Source organism: Felis catus, chromosome E1, assembly GCF_018350175.1.
Source record: "Felis catus isolate Fca126 chromosome E1, F.catus_Fca126_mat1.0, whole genome shotgun sequence".
In the NCBI taxonomy this organism is placed as follows: domain Eukaryota; kingdom Metazoa; phylum Chordata; class Mammalia; order Carnivora; family Felidae; genus Felis; species Felis catus.
This window is the reverse complement of record NC_058381.1, coordinates 32,448,676-32,475,490: the sequence shown is the minus strand read 5'-3', so window position 1 is coordinate 32,475,490 and position 26,815 is coordinate 32,448,676.

Sequence of the window (26,815 nt, the reverse complement as noted above, 5' to 3'; positions counted from 1 at the left end):
ATTATATCATTTTCAAAACAGAGATGATCTTGGGTCAATACCTATAAATGTATACAGTATATTGGCTACTAACATCTTGCATTTATACATCCATTCAGCTAGTGTTTATTGAGTGCTCACTATGTGACAGGCTTTATATTAAGGGAAGGAAACAATGTGTGCCTTCAAGATGCTTTATTTTTCAGTGTGCCTGAGTGGCTCAGTTGGTTAAGCATCTGACTCTTGATTTTGGCTCAGGTAATGATCTCATAGTTTGTGAGATTGAGCCCCTCATTGGGCTCTGCCCTGACAGCACAGAGCCTGCTTGGGATTCTCTCTCTCCCTCCTCTGTCTGCCCCTCCCCAGCTCGCATGGGCTCTCCCTCTCTCTCTCTTTTTTTCTCTCTCTCTCTCTAAAATAAATAATGAATAAACTTAAAAAATATTTTCAAAAGATGCTTTATTTTTCAGTGAAAGGCTGGTTTTCTAAAAAAGAAAAGAACTTTCTCCCAAAAAACAAAGAAAGATATGTTTATAGATATTGTGAATAAATTGAGTAATAGACTGAAAAAGACCATGACAAGGGTAGAAGTCCTGGGATAGCATGGATAAATAAAGCCTCTTGAAGGAAGTGACAGTCAAGGTAAAATTTTGCACCAGTCACCAATTAGAGAGATCTTTCTAGTAATAATAACAGTTTTAACGCCTTGCAATGTGTCAATCTTTATTAACCACATGGGTAAGTCCTTTCAATTTTCATCAAATCTTTATGACAGAAGAAGATAGTAAGGGCGAGGACATTGAATACTTTCTTAATGTCACAGAATAGTAAGTGGTAATCAAATCATCACTTGAACCCAGATGGCTTGATTCAAAGTTGGCTTGCTGAAGCCACCTCACCTCATTATTCCAGTAGGTCATGGACCACTGACCAGTCAGGGACAATTGTCTAAGCAATGACTTTTGGGTGAACTCTGTAACTTCTATTTTGAACAACACATTTCTACAATAAATATGTTATTCATTCCTTTAGGTTAAGAGTCTAGTCTTAGACGTAAGCAATTTAGTATATGTATGCTGCAACCCATGGGATGCTTATTTTAAAGTTTAAATTTTGGAGGGCAATCTTATATGTCTTATTTCCAACATTTAAGTAAAATCACCATAAAATACAGTAGTATATGTTTCCATCTTTTATCCTAACCCAGTTATTCTTGCCAAGTTCTAAATCTCTTGTTCTCATTTATTTTCTGTTCAAGGTATTATATTCAATGCACAGAAGTTTGTTAATATGGTTGCCAATACCGTATGGTAGTCATTGTCCTCAAATTTACTACAGATGAATCTTAATGCTACCTGAAATATTGAATTGCTTTATTATTTGTTTGTATGTTTCATTGATTCTCCCCGCAGTGGCAAAAGCTAGGATGCTGGTTAACTCTCCCTAGGTTACCATTTAAAGTTGTAGTTTTATCTATTTTGTTACTCCCTGGTTTGAATACGCATTGATTTTAAGCGAGTTCACAGCTTCTTGCAATTCTTCTAGTTTACTATACTTGATGCTTAGTATAACAGTATTGATTTCCTAACCAAACATTTTAACATCACTATGTGAATATATTGAGCAATAGGCTTGGGAACATATGTTTCTATTATTTCCTTCAGATAGGAGGCAATGGAAAATCAGTACAAACATTAGGTTCCCACTTGTAATTTATTTACATGATGCACCTGATACTCTGTTGAAGCAAACAGCAGCATTGCACATCAAGCACCATCTCAAGTTGGGCTAAAGGCTGAACAACAGGGAAGTAATGTATAATTCTGGGACATGCCAGGTTACAGTACAATCTCTTTCTAAGGCAAACTCCATCCCTTGGAACCTTGAGAGCCAAAGTGCATACAACACATGAGGATTTAGTATAACCTGCTTCCTGCTAGGGCATTTCCCATGAGGCTTGTACAGAAGAATTTCAGAACTAAAAACATTACCCCAGAGCATAAGCTGGCAAAAAGTAACTCTGCAGAGTTCCCTCCCTAGAGAAAACAAGGACCGAATTGATGATGAATTATTTGTTTATTTTTAAATTATTTTTTTTCAGTTCTTAACATGGTGTAAAAAGTTATCTTTGTCTTAAATTACTTATACAATACTCTGAAAATGTGATGCTTTTAGCTTTCACCTGGTCTGGCAGCTCACAGAATTCATTTGTGTTTTATTATATAATATGAGTTCCTATATTTTAATGTATATTAAAGATATACATATATATTTAATATACAAATGCATATTAAAGATAAAGATTAAAGATAATGTATATTAAAGATAAGTGTATATTAAAAATACAAATGCATATTAAGTGTATATTAAGGATATACAGACACACATACAAATAACACAGATGAGATTTAAGCAAGAGTTTTAAAAATCCATATTGATCTCCATATTACACATGACTCTTACAAAATATGTGATATGCATATGGAAAATCAGTGGTTTATGGATATATGCAGGCTAAATTGTGTTGCCCCAAAATTCATATGTTGAAGTCCTAACCCTCAGTACCTCAGAACGTGACTACTTAGAAAGACAAGATCTTTACAAAGTTACTTAGATTAAAATGAGCCCTTAGTGGGATCTAATCCAATCTCATCTGAGTCCTTATAAGAAGAGAAATTAGGACATGCTGAGAAGACAGCAGTAAGGACCACGTGGAGAAAGACCATGTAAGGATAGAGCAAGAAGACAGCCATCTGAAAAAGGAGAGAGGCCTCAGAAGAATCCAAACCAACACCTGTCAGCACCTTGAACTTGGACTTCTAGCCTCCCGAACTGGGAGAAAATAAATTTCTGTTCCTGAAGCCACGCCAGCTGTGGTATTTTGTTATGGCAGTCCAAACATACTAACAACACATACTGTCTTCTACAACAAATCTTTCATGAGATGTGATGAAGGAAGTCAACAGCCCTGGGCCCTAAGTGGTGGGGGAAGAGGAGAAGGGGCACTAAGCCAGGGATTCAGTCAGTAGTGTTAGTGGGTCTGCCAGCCGGCACTAGGATCAGTCCAGGTGCACGTAGTGAGTCTCCAAATCACCGCTATCATCCAAGCAAGAATGAGATTGCCCTACCTCTCTTTATACTCCAAGCCTCATTCCAGTTCTCCCTTTTGTAAATGCTGTTTCCCCCTCAAGGATTCTTTGAATGATTTCTGTTTTAGCAGATTACAATTACATAATAATATGAAAGGGAAAAAGGATGCATCCCCAGAGGTAGGTCCCCATGCATGCCAAGTGAAGTACTACCAATTCCTGGCTATTTTCTACAGGAAGATGTGTATGTGATGTATGTGATGATTGGACAGTTTATTGATGTATTGTTGTCACTTTTTGCCCATTTTTACTGAGTAAGTCTGTCACAAGAAAAAAAACTTGCTATTTTATAAGCAGCATTTTAATGAATTCACCAGGGAAGATATAAAATACTTTATAAATATAAATATGAGGTTCTCCTTCATGTTATCATAATTTTACTGAATAGTAAAGATTTTTAAAAGGTATTAGTTTCATGCTGTACTGATGCTTGTTTCAAAGGTTGTATGGCAGTGGTTTCAAAGACAATTAGAAGGAAAAAAGAAAGAGAAAGAAAGAAAAAAGGAAAGAGGAAAGAAAGAAAGAAAAAAGAAAAGAGGAAAGAAAGAAAGAAAGAAAGAAAGAAAGAAAGAAAGAAGAAAGAAAGAGGGAAAGAAAGAAAGAAAGAAAGAAAGAAAGAAAGAAAGAAAAAGAAAATAGAAGCAAGGGAAGAGAAAGGAAATAAGGAAGGATGGAAAGAAGGAAGGAAAGACCTGAAAGTTAGATTTTGAAATCAGTCTGTTTGAGTTCCAATCTTGACTCTACACTTAACCGACTCTGTGGCCTCTCTGGCAAATAACAACCTCTATGAGTATCTGTAAACATGGATAAAATAAAAACTAATTCTAAAGCTTATTTAGTATTAAGTAAAATAAACCCTGTAAAGCACTCAGCATAGTGACTGATGTGTGCTAAATGATAAGTATATGTGGTCTGTTAATATATTAAAGTTTCACAAAAGTAATTGCTATTTTGTCTTTTAATAGCTTTTATAAAACAGACAAAAAATAACAAGCGTTTCATGAGGATATGGAGAAAAGGGAACACGTATGCGTTGTTGGTGGGAATATAAATCGGAGCAGCCACTATGGAAAACAGCATGGAGGTTCCTCAAAAAAATTAAAACTAGAATTACCATATGATTCAGCAATTCCAATTCTGAGTATATATCTGAAGAATACAAAACACCAAGCCAGAAAGATACATGCATCCATCCGCATGTTCCCTGCAGCATTATTTACAATAGCCAAGATATGGAAGCAACCCAAGTGTCCATCAGTGGGTGAATGGATGAATATATATGAGATATCCCACAATGTCTTCATATATATGATGGTATATTATTCAGCCATAAAAAAGAATGACAACTTGCCATTTGCTAATTTATGCTAAGTGAAATAAATCAGAGTCAAATACTGTATTATTTCTCTTATATGTGCGATCTAAAAGCAATAACAAACAAAACAAAATAAAAAATAAGCTCAGAGATACAGAGAACAGATTGGTAGTTGCTGGAGATGGGTTAGGGGGTGGGGAAAATTAGTAAGCTACTTTTTTTCTTTTTCGTTGAAATAAATTGAATTAAAACAAAAGTCAACATGTGTTCTGTGGAAATTTTAGTAAAGTAAGAATCTATTTTAAAAAATAACAATTGCCCACAATCCGTCCAATTATATCCACAATTAAGATTTTCACATAGTGTCTGTTATTATCCTCATCAACTTTCCTTGCATTATCTTAAGGAACATTTACGACATTCCTGTGCAATTGTTACAATTATTCCTCTCGTTTTGCAGATGAAGAAGTGAAACCTCAGAAAGCCTAAGCAATGTCTTCAACATTCTATGCATGTATGTCTGAGTGTAATCAACACATCTGAAATAATAATGAACAAGAAAAAAAAGTAAGTGCTGGTGTGTGAGGTTAACAATACTATTCTAGTTGTGTTGTAACCAAACACAAGCAGCAAAGCCAATCGCTGAGACATCAGGTATAGAGCAAGGATATGGTTTATTCAAGAGATAGCCAAACAAGAAAATGGAGGGCAAGCCTCAAATCTGCTTCCCCAAAGGGCTAGAGAACAAGTTTTGTCTGTTTGTTTGTTTCTTTGTTTTTAAATAATCATGGAGTTGAGACTGCCGTAATGCATATTGATGAAAAGGGTGAGAAAACGAATTACTGTGCATGAGGAAAGTTGGAGCGTGTGCCCTGAGCAAGCATAGATGTCACATATATGCCCTGTTCACTGTGGGTGGAGACTTAACAGCCGAACAAAGCAAAATTCAGCCTCTGACATCAGGGAGGTTATCTTAGGACAGGGAGAAGGGGCTTTAGGCACCATCAGAGAGCCAGTAGAAACTGGTGGGGCTCCTTATCTTGGGCAAGGAATGCAGGGCCTTGTGAGTTCATAGGCTAGAACCATATAGATTAACCTTGAGTCTAGGCTTTTGCAGGGACGGATGGCAGATATGTTAGTGAGATCGAAAAAGATACCTATAGCTGATAAGAGAGAAAGAGTTGTGTAAAATAAAAACAACTTTAAATTATTTTTTGAAATTTATTTTAATGTTTCTTTATTATTGAGAGAAAGAGAGACAGAGCGCGAGCAGAGAGGCAGCAGAGAGAGAGGGGGAGACACGGAATCTGAAGCAGGCTCTAGGCTCTGAGCTATTAGCACAAAGCCAGACGTGGGACTTGAACCCATGAACTGTGAGGTCATGACCTGAGCCAATGTCAGACACTTAGCTGACTGGGCCACCCGGGCATCCCCCTCCCCCCCCCACAAATAACACTTTAATTTGTCAGCTGGTTTCACATTCATTAACCCTATATGGGCACAGTTTCAGTGCGTACTTCCATCTTTACTGAAGAAATTCTTCTTTACTGAAGAATTCTTCATATTTATAATGATTCTGGTGAGTTCATAGGCAGTCTCTACGAAGTTTTGTAAATGTGTTAGTTCTGGGCTCTGTCTCTCTGCCCATTTGCTGTGGTTCTCGCTCTGTGTTGCTGCTGCCGGGATCACCTGGATGCCACGGCTAGTGATACTACCTAGGTCCAAGTACAGATGTCTTAGTTCCAAAATGTCCCAGAAATTATAGCCTCTTGTTATCGATTCATTTCATTTATTGTAGCCTCTGGTCCCCAGATTCAGACAAAGGACACGTTTAGAAATGGAATTCTCAAACCTGGTAGTTTTGGTACCTCTCTACATCCTTAAAAATTACTGAGGATTGGGGCACATGGGTGGCTCAGTCAGTTAAGTGTGTGACTCCTGATTTCAACTTAAGTCTTCATCTCACGATTCGTGAGATCGAGTCCCATGTCAGGCTCTGCGCTGACAGTTCGGAGCCTGCTTGGGATTTTCTACCTCTCTCTCTGCCTCTCCCCACTCTCTCTCTCTCCTCTGTCTCCCTGAAAATAAATAAACATTTTTAAAAAATTTTTGAGCATCTCAAAGAGCCTTTGATATATGGTATATATCTAATGATATTTACCATATTAAAACTGAAAGCTGGGGGCGCCTGGGTGGCTCAGTCAGTTAACCGTCCGACTTTGGCTCAGGTCATGATCTCACGGTCCGTGAGTTCGAGCCTGACGTCGGGCTCTGTGCTGACAGCTCAGAGCCTGGAGCCTGCTTCAGATTCTGTGTCTCCCTCTCTCTCTCTGACCCTCCCCCATTCATGTTCTGTCTCTCTCTGTCTCAAAAATAAATAAACATTAAAAAATTTTTAAAAATAAATAAATAAATAAATAAAACTGAAAACTGGAAGAAGTCTTTAATTATGCTACTTGAAAATAATAATGTTAGTATTACATATTAACATAACATGTTTTAGAAAAAATAATTATTCTTTTATAGAAAAAAACACTACTCTGTGCTGCCCTACCTTCACATATATAATGCTCTCATGTTGGTATAGCTCACTCTCACAAAGATAATGTACACATGCACATACATTTCCACTTTAATGGGAAACCTTGTCATTTCTAACAAGTTAAAATGTAGTGAGAAAGTCTTTTTTTTAATATGAAATTTATTATCAAATTGGTTTCCATACAACACCCAATGCTCATCCCAACAGGTGCCCTCCTCAGTGCCCATCACCCACTTTCCCCTCCCTCCCACCCTCCATCAACCCTCAGTTTATTCTCAGTTTTTAAGAATCTCTTATGGTTTGGCTCCCTCCCTAACTTGTTTTTGCCTTCCCCTCCCCCATGGTCTTCTGTTAAGTTTCTCAGGATCCACATAAGAGTGAAAACATATAGTATCTGTCTTTCTCTGTGTGACTTACTTCACTTAGCATAACACTCTCCAGTTCCATCCACTTTGCTACAAAAGGCCATATTTCATTCTTTCTCATTGCCAAGTAGTATTCCATTGTGCATATAAACCACAATTTCCTTATCCATTCATCAGTTGATGGATATTTAGGCTCTTTCCATAATTTGACTATTGTTGAAAGTGCTGCTATAAACATTGGGGTACAATGTACCCCTTGGGTAAATCAGCAGTCCTGTATCCCTCGGGTAAATTCCTAGCAGTGCTATTGCTGAGTCATAGGGTAGGTCTATTTTTAATTTTCTGAGGAACCTCCACACTGCTTTCCAGAGCAGCTGCACCAGTTTGCATTCCCACCAATAGTGCAAGAGGGTTCCTGTTTCTCCACATCCTCTCCAGCATCTAGTCTCCGGATTTGTTCATTTTAGCCACTCTGACTGGCATGAGGTGATATCTCAGTGTGGTTTTGATTTGTATTTCCCTGATGAGGAGTGATGTTGAGCATCTTTTCATGTGCCTGTTGGCCATCTAAAAGTCTTCTTTAGAGAAGTGTCTATTCATGTTTTCTGCCCATTTCTTCACTGGATTGTTTGCTTTTCGGGTGTGGAGTTTGGTGAGTTCTTTATCAATTTTGGATACCAGCCCTTTGTCTGATATGTCATTTGCAAATATCTTTTCCCATTCCGTTGGTTGCCTTTTAGTTTTGTTGATTGTTTCCTTTGCAGTGCAGAAGATTTTTATCTTCATGAGGTCCCAATAGTTCATTTTTGCTTTTAATTCCCTTGCCTTTAAGCTGAGAAATTCTTCAATCCATTCTCCTCTTCAGGTGAGGCACCCACACTGCTTTTAACACTTGTGGGGGATGGGTGGAATGGATGAATGGAATACAAACCTAGCACAGTGCCTCTCCAGCTCTAGGTTCACAAGCCTCTCCTGTAGGGTTGAATTCCCAAGGGGGAATGAAAGTCTTTTGTCAGTCCCCCTAATAGCCCCCTTTGCCAATTGTTCATTTCTGAGTACAGTTTGCTGCTGGGGTTTTTCTCTACAATAGTAAGAATTTGCTGCAAACATTCTGATATTCCCCCAGGAGATTTTGTCTGTTTTATGTCACACTGTTCTTTCAGTGTCTAAGATGATACCTGACACATGATGAGCACTCATTGGACTAATTGAATTATGTGAATATATGTATGTATACACATATATATGTATATGTGTATACATACATATATTTGGTATATAATATATTACCAAATATTCTGTTTGAGATGGAAATTTTACTCAATATCTACTCAGATATTAGTATCTATTAAGCCATTATTAATCATTAATTCAGAAGCACGATTACTTTATCATATCAAAAAAGGAAAGTAAAAAGAATATAACTTTGTAGTAAAGATTTGGGTTCATATATGGCTTTTTTAACCTCATTGAGTCTTCTGACAGTGTTTTCTTACATAAACATTGAATTATACACTCATCTCAAATGCTGTTGTTGGTTTTCTAAATTCTTCTTCTGTGATTAGACAAGATATGTAACTGTTTCATAAAATACCAGCTTCTTTGTAGCCCTCCTCTTTCATTTAAGTGTGAGGGAATAGATCTTTAAAAAGGACATTTTGATGAGAAGGTAGTATAATGTATGCATTAATGGAATTCTACCACCAGTGAGATGAGGAATCACTGTAAATTAGGAATAATTATACAAGCATTAAGTGCCTTTGGAGAGTTAAATAAAAGAATTATAAAGTAAAGGAAAAGGTACTAACCATGTACCGGAGAGATTTTGGTCTACTGAAGAGTATGCTAGGAATATTTTTTTAAAAGTAGATCACACACAGAAGTCCTTGTGAATTTTTTACCTTATACTGAATTAACATATGCATGCATGAAGTTCAGAGCATCCTTGTGACCAGCTTCCAGATTAGGAAATGTAATATGTAATATTATATTTTAATAATGTGTAAAAAGCCCACCTTTCCCTTTTTACTCCCCAATATTATATACGTTTCCAGGATCTGACCTGAGTATACCACTCAGGTCAAACTGGTTAGTAGTGCTGTTCAGATATCCTATATTTTGACTGACATTCTGTCTGCTGCTTCTATCATCTATGGAGAAAAGCATGTTAATATTCCCTTTATGGCCACAGATTTCTGTGTTTTCCTTCTTTGTTATGTTGATAGTTTATTTGTGTTTTGAACTTATATTTTGAATGTGTACAAGTTTAGACTTATTATATCTTCGTGCTAGATTGATGGCCATCATTATAGACTATTCCTCTTTATTTCTAGTAATACTTTTCCTTTGTAGTCTCTTTTGTGTGACTTAGTCTGGTTATACCACCTTCCATTCAGGTTGAGTTTGCCTAGTAATTTTTTTATTCTTTAACTTTCAATTTTTAAGTTGTATCTGCCTTTGACTATCATCTATCTATCTACCTATCTAGTATCTATCTATCTATATCTAGTATCTATCTATCTATCTATCTATCTATCATCTATCTATCTATCTAAGAGTATCCCTTATAATTTTTGCTCAATTCATTATGGCAATCTTAGTATTTCATTTAAAGTATTTTGTTTATTTATATTGAACATAAATATCATTGAATTGACTTTATCAATTTCTTTTGGCTCCTTAGTTTTGTTTCTTTTTGTTTCCTGAAAGCCAAGGAGAGAAGCCTCAGAGAAGCCAAACTTCCCAACACTTTGATTTGGACATCCAGCCTCCAGATCTGCAAGAAAATAAATTCTGTTGCTTAAACCACCAAGTCTATGGTGTTTTCTTAGCAGACTAACAATAGATGACATTCCTTTGCCTTTAAGAATCACTTTTGTTTTTCTTTTGAGAAGTTAATCATCACTTTTATTGTTGTCCCTTTGAAGGTATGATTAGCTTTGATTTCCTCTGACTTTTTAAGATTTTTGTTTTTGTCTTTAGTTCTCAGTAATTTAGTGTTATATGCCTGTGAGTTTTGTTGAATTTTTGGATTGTTGAGTTAATCTCTTTCGTTAGCTCTGGAAAACTCTCAATTGTTACCTCCTCAAATATTGTTTCTGGAAATTCACTCCTTCTCCTCTCCTTCTGGAACCCCAGTTGTATGCCTATTAATTATTTGAAAGTGTTCCACATGTCTTGAATTCTCTGTTGTTTTGGTCATTCTATTTTCCTCTCTTTGCTTGATTGTGGATATTTTTTCCTATGACCTGTCTCCGAGTTCACTGAACCTGTGTTTTTCCTTTGTTTGATCTGCTATTAAACACATGCATTGGCTTCCTAGTATCAGATATCCTGGGCACTTTTGTTTCTAAATTATCTATTTGATTCCTTTTTAAAATATATTCCAATTCCTTCATGAAATTCTCCACATGTTCATTTATTGTTCAACTTGTTCTCTACATTTATTAACAGAATAATTATAGTCATTTTACATTTTGTACCAACTTCAATATCTGAATCAATTGTAGATCTGAATCAATAGAACTCTCAATTATTGGTTATATATTCTTGCCTTTCACACATCTAGTGTGATTTTTTACCATTGTATGGCAGATATTACATGTAAAACAAAACTGTACTGGCTTCCTTTTTTCCTCTACTATAAATAATTAATCTGGACCAGGCATGGGATGAAGTTTCAATAAAGGTGTAGATAATCTCTGATTTGCCTCTAGGACATAACCATTCTATACCTTTGAGATCCTAGCAATCTCCTCCTTCTCATCCTTAAAATTTATGGGAGGTCTAGCTCTTTCTTTCAGAGATGTTATCCAGCTGTCCAGAACTTCTCACTGTATAGCTTCAGAATTGTTAAATACAATGTTGATAAGTGGGCCACCACTTTTCTCAGAAAAGGTCTAAATTAATTAAGTACCACAAGTTTGCAGATGTATGGTACATGCGGGATGGCTGCTTCCTACAAGCATATGCTGAATGCCTCTGTTAATCACTATCTTGAGAATGTACATATCTCATCCTCCCTCTATATCCCCATCAAGCAGGATAAGTAGAAATACACATTTGTTTAGCATTCAAGGTCAGGGATTCTGGGAATGACTAACACAGAGCATCTCCTATGTAATGAAGAATGTTTGGATGACAGCCCTTGATCTCCTTGAAATGCTGGCTGTGAAAGGAAGGAAAAGGCTACAGATAGTTGCTAGGCTGGTAGCTACACTATGAAAGCTTGTTGCATATAGATCCCAGAAGGGGATGCTTTGTCTAGTCTGCCATTCCCGCCCCCTCCCCCCATAAACCTATGCCCTGCTTACTCTCTCTGGGTCATTTCTTCGGTCTCACTGAGCCATCATCAACTTTGGCTTAGACTCTGCCAGGATGTGGCTACACAGCAGAGCATCTCATTCTGCCTTCCTGATGTGTTTTCTGTATTTCTGGAGTCTTGTGCTCCAAATAGCTTTAAGAACTTATAATGTCCAGAGGTGGAAACCAGCTGTGTGTTTGATGTAGGTATTTTGTTTGTTTGTTTGTTTGTTTGTTTGTCTAAGCACTGGGAGATAGAGATTTTACTCTGATATTTAGAGGCTTTCAGTGCCCTATAAGAGTCTGACATTCAATAAATATCCTCTAGGGTAAGTGAGATATATGTGAGTCTCCTCATTTTAAATTAGTCACTACAGGAGTAGTGTGCTATAGGGCTCCTTTAGTGTCCTACAGGAGTCTGGCATTCAGTAAATGTCCTCTAGGGTAAACAAGATATATATGTGAGTCTCCTCATTTTAAATTAGTCACACCCACCACTGGCAACCACTGAAAGTGCTGTTGGTTTCTTTCCCCCAAGCACAGGATCTTTGTCTGAGTAAGACCACTATGAGTCTGTGTCCAGTATTGGCAAATACCCCAAGAAAATAACTTATCATCCTTCATCTATTACTCACTGGTATCTGTGACAAATTCTTGATGCTTAAGACTAAGATTTTTTTAAATGAACCAGATATTTTCCAAATTGTTTCAGTGGGATCATTGACTTACTACAGCCTTGCACATTATAATCAGAACGGCCAAACATTCCTGGGGATTTCTGAAATGGATCTATTTTTTCTTTTGGATCTACCCCTAGAACTGGATCCTAAATTTATGAAAATATTTTGGATTTGTTTAAACCAACCTGAACCAGCCTCCCCAAAGCCCAGACTAGATGTGCTGGCTTTACTTTCTCTATCTGCCTATACTCAGTCACAGGCCAAGAGCCACCCTCCAATCCCCTAGCAGCTTTCCTATCAATCTGCTACAACACTAATTTAGTTCCTCATTAATTTTTGAGCTGAAATATTTTATTAGCTATCAACTTGTTATTTTAACTGGAGTCTCTACCTTCCAAACTTAGAATCCTCTACTGAAGTATATGTTTGAAGGTCAGATTTTATCATGGTAAGTTCATTTCTCTCTGTTGGTCTTGTCTCCACTGACTCAAGTCCAAACCATGTCCTCATATTTCCTTTCCAAAGGAAATTTCCTCATCTTCTGTTCCAGCCAGTCTGAAATTTCAGTGTTTCTATTCTGTGCCCCATGATTTCTGGCCATTACATATACACTCAGTTGGTCTTACTGCTTAAAAAAATTATTCCCACTATATCTATGTCTATCTCCCTGTCAGTCATAGATCCTTATTCTACCCAGTCTTCAAGACCCCACCGAAAGTCTTCTCTGTGCAGTCTCCCTGATTTACCCACTCCGAATTCCCATAGTTCTTCATTCCCATGGTAGCCTACCCATACTTCTCTGAGAGGATTTATACTGGCTACTTGGTGTTTATTTTCTATCTTATCTTATATACTAGACTTTAAATACATATTATAATGCTAAAACAAGAAAATCATAAAAATATTAAATATATCTGTTTAAAATTCATTGTATTAGTTTGCTAGGGCTGTCATAACAAACTACCATAGACAGGGTGGCTTAAACAATAGAAACCTGTTTTCTTATAGCTCTAGAGGCTAGAAGTCCAAATCAATGTGTTGACAGGTTTGGTTGCTCTAAGGCCTCTCTTCTTGACTTACGGATGACTATCTTCTCACTGTGTCCCCACATGGCCTTTTCTGTATGCATGCATTCCCTAGTGTCTCTTCCTTTTCTTATAAAGACACGGATCCTATTGGATTAGGACCTCACTCTAATGACCTCATTTAAAATTATATCTTTAAAGGACCAATCGCCACATATAGTCACTTTGTAAGGTATCCTAGGAATTTGGATTTTAACATATGAATTTTGAGGAGATACAATCAGTCCGTAACAGGCATGAAGAAAAAAAACAAATGTCATATGCAGATTTACAAGGAAATGTCTATCTATTATAAGCATTCTGCATTAAAGTCTTATATCTGAACTTTGTGTACAAATTTTATTATTTTCTTTGGCAGGATTTCATATGGAGGAGATTGCACAATTGAAAGAGAACTTTTTTGAAGGTCCTTGAAACATTTTGTTATTTTACCTTCAGAAAATATTTTATGAATTTATTCTCATGCAAGCAATGAGAAACCAATACTGATTATTATAATTTTTAATTCCTCTCGACTGATGAGAAAAAGTGATATATTAGTTTGAATTCATTAACTTAATTTACATACTAATACTTTATTGATTTATTAAGCAAATATTTACAGACTGCCTGCTATGTCGCTGTTACTGTATAGGAACTTAAGATACAATGGAGAATAAACCAGTATAGTTCCTACTCTCCAGAAACATATAATATGGGATAACAAAAAGTAACAACAAAAAATTAAAATGGCAGAAAAATGGCTTTATAATTACAAATAATAATAAGTGTTGCGCAGTATTAGGAAAATGCATAGGTTAGTGACTTAACCTAATCAGGAAGTGAGTGCAATTTTCCCTGAAGAAGTAATATTTATTCTTGTTAATTGGTGATTTAAATTTATTCTTTTGTGAACTAGCTTTTCATTTCCTTTGCCTATTTTTCAGTTGGGGTGTTTTTCTTTCCCTAATTAACCACATTAAAGAAAATTTAAAGGCAAAATAAATCCAGCATAATGCCACAATCCAAAAGCAAAGGATAAATTTTGTATTGTGAATTGCTTTCAGTTCAATGCATATATGTGTATTTTATAAGTATTTATTTAATGTGGCAATATGAGTTGGGACCCCGTTCTTTATCTATAATAGTAATAATCTGTGATTGGGTAATTTGATTAATTACTTCTCTGTTGTTTTTTCTTTTCTGTCTTCCTAACCAGAATGACAGTGCAAGAATGCATGGCTCTTGTCTGTCTTGCTCTATATATTACCAATACTTGGCACAAGTTGACTGTTAATAAAATGTACATTGAATAATAAAGCATAAGTATTTTTAGTGAATACAGTTTTGATACTTAAAATGTTTGAAGATAGTGTGATTACATAGACTAGACATCATTAATTACTTTAACTTTTCCATTTATTTGGCAGTGCTTTCAAATGTAACACAACTAATTAATATGCTAATTAACACATGGTGCATATAGATTTTTTCCACTTTCTCGTTTTTGTTTTTACGTTGTCTCCTTGATGTATGACAATTGATTTATTAGCAAGAAGATGGTCATCCTCAAGACAAGGAAGGAGCTTTATCAAGCTTTGCAGGCAGTTCAGCGTAGGAGTCAAATTTGCAAACTTGACAGGTAGAACGCTTCTAATGCCAGGACCCATCATTTACCGACCATGTGACTCTGTGCCTTTACTCTCTCACCTATGAACTGAGGGCTATAATGAGACATATTTATGAGGTCGTTTATGGAAGAATGAAGTGATGTATTCTCTATAGTGTCTAAAACAGTACTTGATACAAAAAAGCAATATGTAATTGTTCACTGCCTGTTGTGGTTGCTATATTATAATATAATATAATATAATATAATATAATATAATATAATATATAATAGCTGTGGCTTTTAAAACAGAATCATTATCATTTCTATAAATAATTACTTATAAATTGGTATAATTTTTAATAAAATAAAATTATAACTAGCAAACACTAGGTACTCAAAAAGAAGGATAGAACTGTAAAAGGCTTGGGGCTGAGTACATTGTGTTAAAATAATTTAACAAGATGCGGATTAATACACTCAAAGACAGAAAGAACTCAAGATGAAAAGCCAATGTTTAATTACGTGAAAGAAATGTCATGTCATGATGGCTGAGTTTGGGTGAGGACTGAGAGCTCTCCTGGGGTTATAGGCTTAGAGTGAGACCTTAGGTAAGGCAATAGGATGACATAGAACTTAGAGTAGATTGATTTTAAAGACAACGAAATCTTCTTTTACAACTTCTATATGTTATCGTTCTAAGTGTGTTCTCCTACTTCTATACTGGCACACCATTTCTCCATGTTGCTTTTCAAAACGTCTATTCTAATTTGACTGTAAGACCCAGGTATTAATCTATTATCTGGTATGTTTTTCATACCCCATTGCTTTTCACTTTGGTATTCATTAAGAAAGTGGTCTTGTTGTGTTTAGCAGAGTGGTTGACAAATAGAGTGGTAGCTATTACTATGTGAGAGAAAGTGTAGATGTTAAAAAGCATTGGCTCTGGAGTTGAATGGCCTCAGTTTAAATCCAGCTTACTCACTGACATGATGTGAAATTAGATAATGATATGTGTGGGAGACTGTATTTCTGGTCACTCATTTCCACTTCTGGCTTTGTGTAGAGAGGGAGGGCTACATTCCCATCCCCACTGAGACTGGGTTTGGCCAATTCAGTTTGGGTAATGGAACGTGAATCATATGGGCCACTTTGGGGCAAGAGCCTTACTGGCTCACTGGAGCTTGCAGGCCCAGTGTTTCCTGTCTCAGATAGTAATCCCTGTGTCAGCCCAGTGCCTGGAAAGAAGATGAGGCAGAGCAGAAGAAAAGAAGAGTATCGTTGAGGAATTTGCTTTTGTTGCCTTTGTTTGCCTGTCCTAACTGATTCAAAACTTAATCTCCATAACTTCATTTTAGTCATCCAGGAAACAAAAATAATAATTTTTCCATTAGGGCTTTTGGCAGCAAGCAACTGATACTGATAATTTTCTGTCTTAGTAATTGATCATTGTTTCTTTGAAACATTACCTTCACATGACTATTAAGAAACAGCCATCCGACTTTCACTTTCTGTACTTCAGAAGTCCAGGCTGTTACTCTGCAAAAGCTACAGTGATGTGATTGATTCCTAGATGGACTTCTTATGTGACCAGCTTAAAGAGCATCAAGGGATGACTTTAATTCCCATCTCTGTCTGCATCTAACTAATATGTGACTTTGCACAGGACTTTTTTTTAACCTTTCTGAGCTTCTATTTCTTATCTCTAAACTAGAGTTAGTGTCAATACTCTCATGCAATTATTGCAAGTTCTTAAAAAGTAGTGTTAACAGAAATATTAAGCATAGTTCAAACGAGTTGTTTGAGAAATAGTTCCTCACTTCCTATCCCACAAAACAACACCTTCTCTTTATGTGCACAGTATAAAGCAGCAGCTCCTGGAGGACCCAGAGAAAATGTTTTACATAGAACATGCATTTCAGCAACATCTTAAAATTTTCAGGATCCACAGGGTCCAGATTTCTTCATATCCAGAGTACGTCTAGACACAGTTGGCCCCAGGCAACATGAAAAGTTCATCTTAGATTAGAAATAAAGCCACTGTGACTGCCAGAAAATGCAGACTCTACTCCTTATGCCAACATATTGCTTGGTGGCTGAACTTCTTTTTTAATTAAAAAAAAAGTTTTCTTTTAATTTTTTGAATGTTTTATTTACATTTGAGGCAGAGAGAGAGAGTGAGAGAGAGAAAAAGAGAGAGAGAGAGAGATGGACAGAGACAGAGACAGAATTTGAAGTAGGCTCCAGGCTCTGAGCTGTCAGCACAGGGCCCAAAATGGGGCTTGAACTCATGAGCTGTGAGATCATGGCCTGAGCTAAAGTCAGACGCTTAACTGAGTAAGCCACCCAGGCGCCCCTTGAACTTATTTTTAAATATCCATGTTGCTTCTTGTCACTAGCATTTCAAGATTTAGCAAGGTTTATGTGCTTTGATATGGGAAAACTTCTTGTTTTTATTAAGTACATTTTTACAATTTAATACTTGATCGCTATTTTGCATCATCATCTGATTAATTAATTAAATAAGTAAGTAAAACTTTATTTATTTTGAGAGCGAGCACACAAGCTGGGGAGGGGGAGAGAGAGATGGAGAGAGAGAGAATCCCAAGCAGGCTCTGCATTGTCAGTGCAGAGCCAAAGTCGGATATTTCACCAACTGAGCCACCCAGGTGCCCCACATCATCTTTTTTAAATGCATGCATTCAGAAAAGATATTACATTGCAATAGGAATTCAATCTTTAGTCTCATGAACACCTTATATATGTAATATATATGTATAAAACCTATGTAATAGGTTTTGCAAATTTCCCAATAGTGGCTAGAATGACAACCATTAAACCCTGTACTCTTGACTTACTATTAGCTTTTGCAGTGATCAGTTTCTGCTGTCATCTTGCTTTGTTACCTCCAGAAGATTCTGAATATGTGCTAAAAGTCATTCAACTACAGCACCATTTTATAACCCTGGATCATAAAAGCCCTCATGGAATATATATATCAGGGGTTCTGCAATCGCTGTTTCTTCCCAATTTTGTTAACTTCCATATATGGACTAGTCTAGTCTCAGATGTTGGGTTTCCTTTGCAATGTGGATCTGTTCTTCCTGGAAAGAATACAATGTGTAGTCATTCATATCATATATTAGATTTCTCGATTCACATTTATTAATTTGTTGAATACTAACTGAGACCTACCATGTATAAATCAATAGGTTAAGTGCTAGAAGTACCTGGTACAGAAAAAGTTCAGATGCAAAGCCCATCAGCTGTGCTTGGGTATGTCAGGGATAGCTCTGGAGAACAGGAAATCCTTGGGCTGAATCTTACAAAGTGAGGTATTTTCAAGTAAATGAAGGGGAATAACTTTCCAGGGAGAGGGGAATGTGTATAAAAAGAGATAAAACATGAATATGGTGCATTTGGGGAACTGTGAATAGATCAGTATGATTAGAATGTAAGTTGTATATTTGTAAGGAAATAGCTAGGACCAAAGATTGATAGCAGCCAAGAGACAGGTTAGAGATTACCTTATATGAAATGATAAGAAATTTAGATTTCACAGCTTATGCAGTATGGAACTATTAAAGGCTTAAAAGGAGGGAAGTAACGACATTTTGTGTTTTAAAAAAGATGACTGTAATAGTGTGAAGGATGTTGTGAAGGAAGGAGGAGGGATAGAGAAAAACTAGTTCAATAAGTCAGAAGAAGGATGATGGCTGGGCCACGCTTAGAGTAGAGACGAGGATAGGGAAGGGGAGTGTGTGTACAGAATTACAGAGGTATCCTGAAGATTTTGTATAATAGGAAAGACAGAGAGGCAGAAGTAATTTGACTCCAGTACTGCATGACTTAATGAATGAAGGAGACATTAATTAACTAGGATGACATTTCAGGAGAAACAACATTTTTACAAGGTTTGGTTTCGTTTGTCTTTATCTTCTCTCTTACACGGTTTGCAAAGATAGGCAGTAATGGGGCCTTGTGTCCCCAGACATTTATATTGGCTTCTACTATGGAGAAACAGAATCCATTTATTCCTTTTTCACCCTGAGCTAGCCTCACTACCTGCTTTGAACTATAGGGTGTGGCAGAAGTGATAATATACTTAAGAGGTACAGTTGCTTCCACTTTTGCTCTCTTAGTGTCCTCAGCCATCAGGAAAGTTGTCCAACTACTGTGATGGAAAGAAAGGCACAGAGAATCTTAAAGTGAGGGGTGGGGAAAGAACAGCTCCTGGACATTCCAGCCACCCCAGTGGAGCAAAACAAAACAAGTGAATGGAACTTTCTTGGATACTCCAAGTCAAATTTCCCCCAGTCAACAGGACATGGAACAAACCATCCAGACTGAGTCTTGCCAATAGTACAGATTCATGAGCAAATAAATTGTTATGTTTTGAGCTATTTAATTAAGAATAAACTTTTTCATATGCAGCAATTAATAACCAATAGCGCCATTCTCTCTGTCTCTCTGTCTCTCTCTCTCTCTCTGAAACAAGATGCTAGAGCTGTGAAAAGAGGAGAATATTGTGATAACTGGGTTTTATAGAGCTTGATTTCCAAAAGGAGATCGACAGTTCCTATTCTTTCCTTTCAACAAATTTTGATGCTGTAAACTTCTTCCTACAATGTCTGAAGCAGACCATGAAGATACCATAAAATAGCATCTCTATGAGAAATTCATAAACAACAAGCCTTCAGTGTTCAAGAGAAAACCATTTTTAATACATGGATTTTCATGAAATATGTGAATAAATCACAATATCTATGAATAATAGCCTTGTGTATTCAAATAAAAGATAATTACCAATTATATATCTGTAGAGAAAAAACTACAAACTCTAAGACCCACGGAAAGAGCTAAGAACAAGAAGTAGAATTTTTTAATCTTTTAAATGCCATTTTCATCCTTTAAATATTATTCATTACAACTATAGAAATGCAAATTGTGAAGCAGACTTTTTTCCTGTAGGTACACAACTGGTCAATGACCTTTAGTATTTTTAAAATTACATACGATTTTTTTTAGACATCAATGTTAGTAATTACGTTTTATATTTTTATTTTATTTTACTTCTTTAGTAATTATGTTTTTAAAATCAACAAGGTTTCACAAATGTATATCTTTGGGTGCATTTATTATTTAAATATTTTATTTATATCCTATCCTTTCTAGTAATCAAATAGCTTTAGAGTAGGGGTCATTCTATAAATATAAACCCAGTCCATAAAATGTTATCTCATTTTCTCTAAGGAAATACGTTTGAAAGAGCAGACATTTTCATTAGGAAGGAAAAGCAAGAGTTATTAGAATCTGCCTGGGGAACTTAAAAAAAATTTTTTCCCATGTCTACCAGTGGCAGAGATGGGCATTTATTGGTAGAACATCCATAGCTATGCTGCAGAGCACCACAACCACTTTGAAAGGTATTGTAATAGAAGGGGGTCAAAGATGAGTGCTCACTCTTTCTTTTTTAAATGAATCATGTTATACTTTTTCAATTTCCATGATTTTTTTCCTAATCATGTTATCATCTGAATACATGTTAAGCACGTAACTCTTCTCAAAAGTCTTCCATCATCTGATTCAAAACAACCTGCCCAAATTCATCCTCTACCCAAAATGCTACATCAGGTTTGGTTAACACAGCCTCCTGCAGTCTTCTGCCAATTTCAAGGAATTTATTCTACTTCATTTCCAAAGTCTCCGTTATATCTTATCCCTTTTATTTTTTAAGCACAGCCACTATAATTTTATAACTTTTTAAAAATGTTTCCCTTAACACAATATTAACCTTTCCCTTTTATTAATTTCTAAATCCTTATTTTTTTCCTCATAGTAAAATTATTTGCAAAACAAAATAATCAGTCCAATGATCTTCTAAATCTTTGTCTACTCCTCTGGCCAGTGGAACTCAGCATATTATTTCTACAAAAAGGAATTCAGTAGTTTCTAGACTTGGGAGGATAAGCAGGGAAGAAGTTTGGTATGACAATATATTTGGTTCTCTGACCCTTTGAGCGTGTGACATCAAGTATGAGTCTGAACTGTCAGGCTCATTTGTAAGACCAAGATTCTGGTCTCTAAGAACAGTTCCAGCTCTAATATGTTATGGCTGATAGTCTCTGAGATTTTCTGCTGGACTTCATCTGTGTGCTTTCTAGCATCAAGTTGTACTGATACATTGTTACAATAAACATTTATTAATCCTCTTACATGGCAGGCATATTTCTGTGATATTAGAGAAGGAATATGAATGAAAAAAAAGCTCTTATTCTCAAGGAGTTTATACTCTAGTGGACAGGTCAGTGGGGACAGAGACAGACAATAAACTTAACAACCAAATAAGTAATAAGAAAAATTGCCAGTGGGTTAAAGATGATATAGTGGTGAATTCTTCATTTTGACAGTTCTGAGTGACAATATGTTAGCTTTGCAAAGATTGGGGGAAGAATATTCCAGAAAGCATAAAGATTCTAAGGACATGTTAGTGTAACAGAAAGAGCCCTGTGGTAGTGGATGAGGAAGACAGGAACTAGAGAAAGTCAGGTTAAGCAGAAACCAGTTCATCACATAGAGTTTTAAAATGATAGAAAAATACTTTGCCTTTATTTCAGATATGACAAAGAGGGGAGTAACATTACTCAAAGGGTTCATTTTTAATAAGAATCATTTCTGTGCCAATACTTTTTGTTCCCCCTAAATAACAATAGCAGGAATTGCTTTTAGGCAAAAATTTAATACCACATATCATCTTACCACACCAGAGTGATTTCAGTACAGATGTCTGACATCGGTAGTATATTATTGTTTCTAGGCTTCATAAATTGTAGGAAGGGAGGGGATGCTTAGCTATATTCTTTTACAGACTTGAATAAAAATACAAATGATTTAAACTTTTAAATCATTTTCAACTTATTTCAACATTTTAAAGCATTTTTCAACTTCAAGGCAATTAACTTGCAGCTATTTTTGTCATATATATATATATATATACACTAAAAATAATGGATATATACTTTTTGTAAGATACACCCAAGAGTTAGTTACCTTTTAGAGTGTTGCTTTATCCTACCTACTGAAAACCTTCAGTATAGCCATACTGACCATCAATCACAAAAGGTTATATAACATATCTTTCTCAATTCCTTTTGAATTCATAGTATTCCTTCTGTATCAACTGGAAATACTTTTTTAATTTTATTTTATAATAGTTAAATGTCAGTTTGATATTACTTCCCATGTCCCTTGAAAAATATAAAATAGATTTATACACAATATATATCCAGAGTACAAGAGCAACTGTTCTTAGAAATTCCCTGAAAAATGTACCAAGTCTATGTTTTTAGTGTCCCACTATACGAATTGGTTCTTAAAAATTGGTTAGGAAATTACTACCCCTTCACCTTGTTTGACAAAAAGTTTTGTCTTTTCATTGCCTATATCTTTTGTTTCCATAAAGTTGAGTAGCAACCTGTCCCCCCCAAAAAAATCTATCACTGTTCTGACTACATTCAAGAAAAATAACAATGTATAGTTTGTATCTGCTTTTTTTATTAAGTTTTTTTATTTTAATTTCAGTAAAGTTAACATACAGTGTTATATTAGTTTTAGGTATACAATATAGTGATTCAGCAATTCTAGATATCATTACTCAGTGCTCATCATAAGTGTACTCTTAATCCACCACACTCACCTCCCCTCTGATATGCTTTATTTTAAACAAGTACCCTCAGTTAAAATTCTTTTTTTTCAACAAGAACATTTTTTACTTGAAGTATACTTCAGAATACACGGTTCTAAAAGATATATATAAAACATTCCACCCAAGAAAAATAGAATACACATTTCTTCAAGTACACACAGAAGAATCCCCTAGTTAAATCACATACAAAAAGACATAACAAATATTACAAATTTAAGAAGACTGAAATCATACCAAGCACATTTTCCAACCACAATGGTACAAAACTGAAGATCAACAGTAAAAAAAAAAGCTGGAGAACTACAATATAAATATTAAATATTTAATATGTAAATATTAAACAACACACTACTGCACAATGGGCTAAATAAGAAATCAAACAGCAAACCAGAATATGCCTCAAAAAAAAAACCCACAATATTCCAAAACCTATGGGATGAAGCAAAATCAGATGTTAGAGTGAATTTTATGCTATAAATGCTTGTATTAAGAAAAAAAGTTCAAATAAACAACATTACATCACAAGAAACTAGAAAGAGAAGAAACTTAGCTGAAATTTAGTAGAGAAAGGAAATAACAAAAATCAAAATATAAATAAAATAGAGACCAGAATAAACAGTAACATAACATTGAAAGTAATGGCCAGTTTTCTAAAAAACAAAAATAAACAATATTGGCTTTGTTTTAAAGCAAAATTTGCTTTAACTACATTAGCTAAGGGGCACCTGGGGGGCCAGTCGGTTAGGCATCCAACTTCAGCTCAGGACATGATCTCACAGTTCGTGGGTTTGAGCCCTGCATCGGGCTCTGTGCTGACATCTCAGAGCCTGGAGTCTGCTTCAGATTCTGTGTCTCCCTCTCTTCCTACGTCTCCCCTGCTCACCCTCTGTCTCCCTCTCTGTCTGTACCCCGCTCGTGCTTGCTCTCTCTCTCTCTCTCAAAAATAAATAAACATTAAGAAAAAACTGTATTGGGGCGCCTGAGTGGCTCAGTTGGTTGAGCATCCGACTTCAACTCAGGTCATGATCTCGCGGCCAGTGAGTTTGAGCCCCGCGTCGGGCTCTGTGCTGACAGCTCAGAGCCTGGAGCCTGTTTCAGATTCTGTGTCTCCCTCTCTCTCTGACCCTCCCCCGTTCGTACTCTGTCTCTCTCTCTGTCTCAAAAATAAACGTTAAAAAAGTTTTAAAAAAATAAGAAAAAACTGTATTAAGTAAGAAAAAAAGAAGAGAGAAACATTATACAAGAGATAACCACAGAAGTATATAATGCAATAACAATTACTGTAAACCATTATATACTAACAAATCAGATATTTTGGAAAAATTTTTTTTTCTAAAAATGCACAAGTTACCACAACTGAATCATGAATCTTGAATCCAAGAAATAGGAAATCTTCTTAGACCGATAATAAGAATGAAAGTTGAATTAGGAACCAAAAATCTCCCAGCACAATGACAGCTTGGAGTCTGGAGCCTGCTTCGGATCTGTCTCCCTCTCTCTTTTCCTCCCCTACTTGCTCTCTCTCTCTCTCTCTCAAAAATAAATAAAGATTAAAAAAAAAAATCTCCCAGCACAGAAAAGCCCAAGATCACATAGTTTCATTGGGGAATTCTACAAAACATTAAAAAATAATAATGACAATCTTTATTAAAATTTCACAAATAATGGAATAGAAGGAACACATTCAAAATCATTCTACGAGGCCAGTACTATCCTGAGACCAAAGCAGGATAAAAATAATACAAGGAGAAAAAGGTCTAATTTGTCCAATATAAGTATGGATACTCTGACTCTAACCATTTGTGTGATAAATGTTTCTCCACCCCCTCACTTTCAACTTGCAGGTGTCCAGGGTCTAAAATGAGTCTCCTGTAGGTAGCATATAGATTGGTCTTGGGTTTTTTTGTTTGTTTGTTTTGCTTTGTTCTGTTTTGTTTTATTTTTTTTTGTTTTAACCCGTTCTGACACTCTATGTCTTTTAATTGGGGTGTTTCTATTCAAAGTAATCATTGATAGATATGTATTTATTGCCCTTTTATTACTTGTTTTGCCATTGTTTCTGGAAATTTTCTCTGATCTTTTCTTGCCTTTGTCACTTTTGGTCTCTCTTTTGCTCTCAAAGAGTCCCCTTTAATATTTCTTGCAGGGCTGGTTTAGCGGTCATGAACTCCTTTAGTTGTTGTTTTGTTTTGTTTTTGTTGTTGTTGCGTGTCTGGGAAACTCTTTGTCTCTCCTATTCTGAATGATAGCCTTACTGGATAGAGTATTCTTGGCTCCAGATATTTCCCATACAGCATGTTGAGTATATCATGCCACTCCCTTCTTGTTTGCCAAGTTTCTATTGAGAAACCTCCAACTAGCTTTATGGGCTTTTTCCTTGTAACTTAAGGACTTTTTTTGTCTTGCTGCTTTTAAGGTTTTTTTTTTTTTTTATCACTATATTTTTCAAATTTGCCACTCCCTTCTTATTTGCCAAGTTTCTATTGAGAAACCTCCAACTAGCTTTATGGGCTTTTTCCTTGTAACTTAAGGACTTTTTTTGTCTTGCTGCTTTTAAGGTTTTTTTTTTTTTTTTTTATCACTATATTTTTCAAATTTGCCACTCCCTTCTTATTTGCCAAGTTTCTATTGAGAAACCTCCAACTAGCTTTATGGGCTTTTTCCTTGTAACTTAAGGACTTTTTTTGTCTTGCTGCTTTTAAGGTTTTTTTTTTTTTTATCACTATATTTTTCAAATTTAATTACAATGTCTTGGTGTTCACATGCTTTCGTTGATTTTAATGGGAGTTATCTGTGCCTCATTGATCTGGATGTCTGTTTCCTTCCCCAGATTAAACTTTTCTACTATTATTTCTTGAAATAAATTTTCTACCCCCTTTTCTTTCTCATCTTCTGGGATTCCTATAATACAAAGGTTATTACATTTCATGGAGTCACTGAGTTTCCTAAGTCCATTCTTGTGCTATGTAATTTTTCTTTCTCTATTTTTTTCAGCTTCATTATATTCCAGTATATTGTCTTTTAGGTCCCTGATTCATTCCTTTGCTTCTTCCAGCCTGCTGTTCATTGCATCAAACCTGTTTACAATCTCATTTATTGTATTCTTCATTTCTGATGGACTCTTCTTTAACTCTTTTATCTCTGTGATAAGGGTCTCACTGATGTCTTCTATTCTTTTCTCAAGCCCAGTGAGTATCCTTTTGATTGTTGCTTCAAACTGTCCATTAGGCATGTTACTTTTATCTGTTTTGCTTAGATCTATGGCTACGGCCTTATCTTGTTCTTTCATTTGGGAAAAATTCCTCTGTCTTTGCATTTTGTCTAAGTCTCTGCCTTCTTCTCTGTGTTAGGAAAGGCAGTTATGTCTCCTGCTCCTGAAAGTAATGGCTTTATGGAGAAGAAGTCATGTCCCAGGCCTGGTGCTTCAGGGGATATCTCTGGTGTGTGCACTCTGCTGTTGTTTTGGCTGCTCTATCCTTCAGGCCAGTCATCTACAAAGGCTCTCCTTGCCTGCTGCGTGCAGTGTTTGGTCCCTGGCCTGAATGTGGTGAGTTTTAACTCAGTATGCTCTGCTCTACTTGTGAAATGAGACCTGACACCAACTCCACCCAAACTGAGGCCTTGCAGACTCTCTGGTCAAGAGATGTAGTGTGGGCAGGGTTTTGTGCTGGTCTTATGGGGAAGGGGCCCTCTACACTGGGACTGTGCAAGTTTGGCCAAGAAAGGCAGTCTCACCAGAGCACCAAGGGATCGGAGTTTTGTGTAACCAAGTTGGGCAGCTAGTGTCCAAACTGAACTGTTTCCTTCAGGTGGCTCTGTGTTTATGCTGAGATGTGGGGAGGAAAATGGTGCCAACCAGCAACTTTGTTCCCAGAGAGGTGTCTTCATGAACACTGCTCATTGGAGAAGTGCTCCTAGAATAGTGAATGATCTATCCCCTACATGGTGTTCCCCAGATGTTTTTCAGGTCACTGATTCCATGTTTTCTGCCCCTGGGTAATTTTTCTGCCTTCTCTCCAGGAGCAGCACAGTGCCCTCTTGACTCTATCCCAGCCAAATCTGCTGGCTTTTAAAACTTCAGACTTTAGAGACGTGGTGTGGGCAG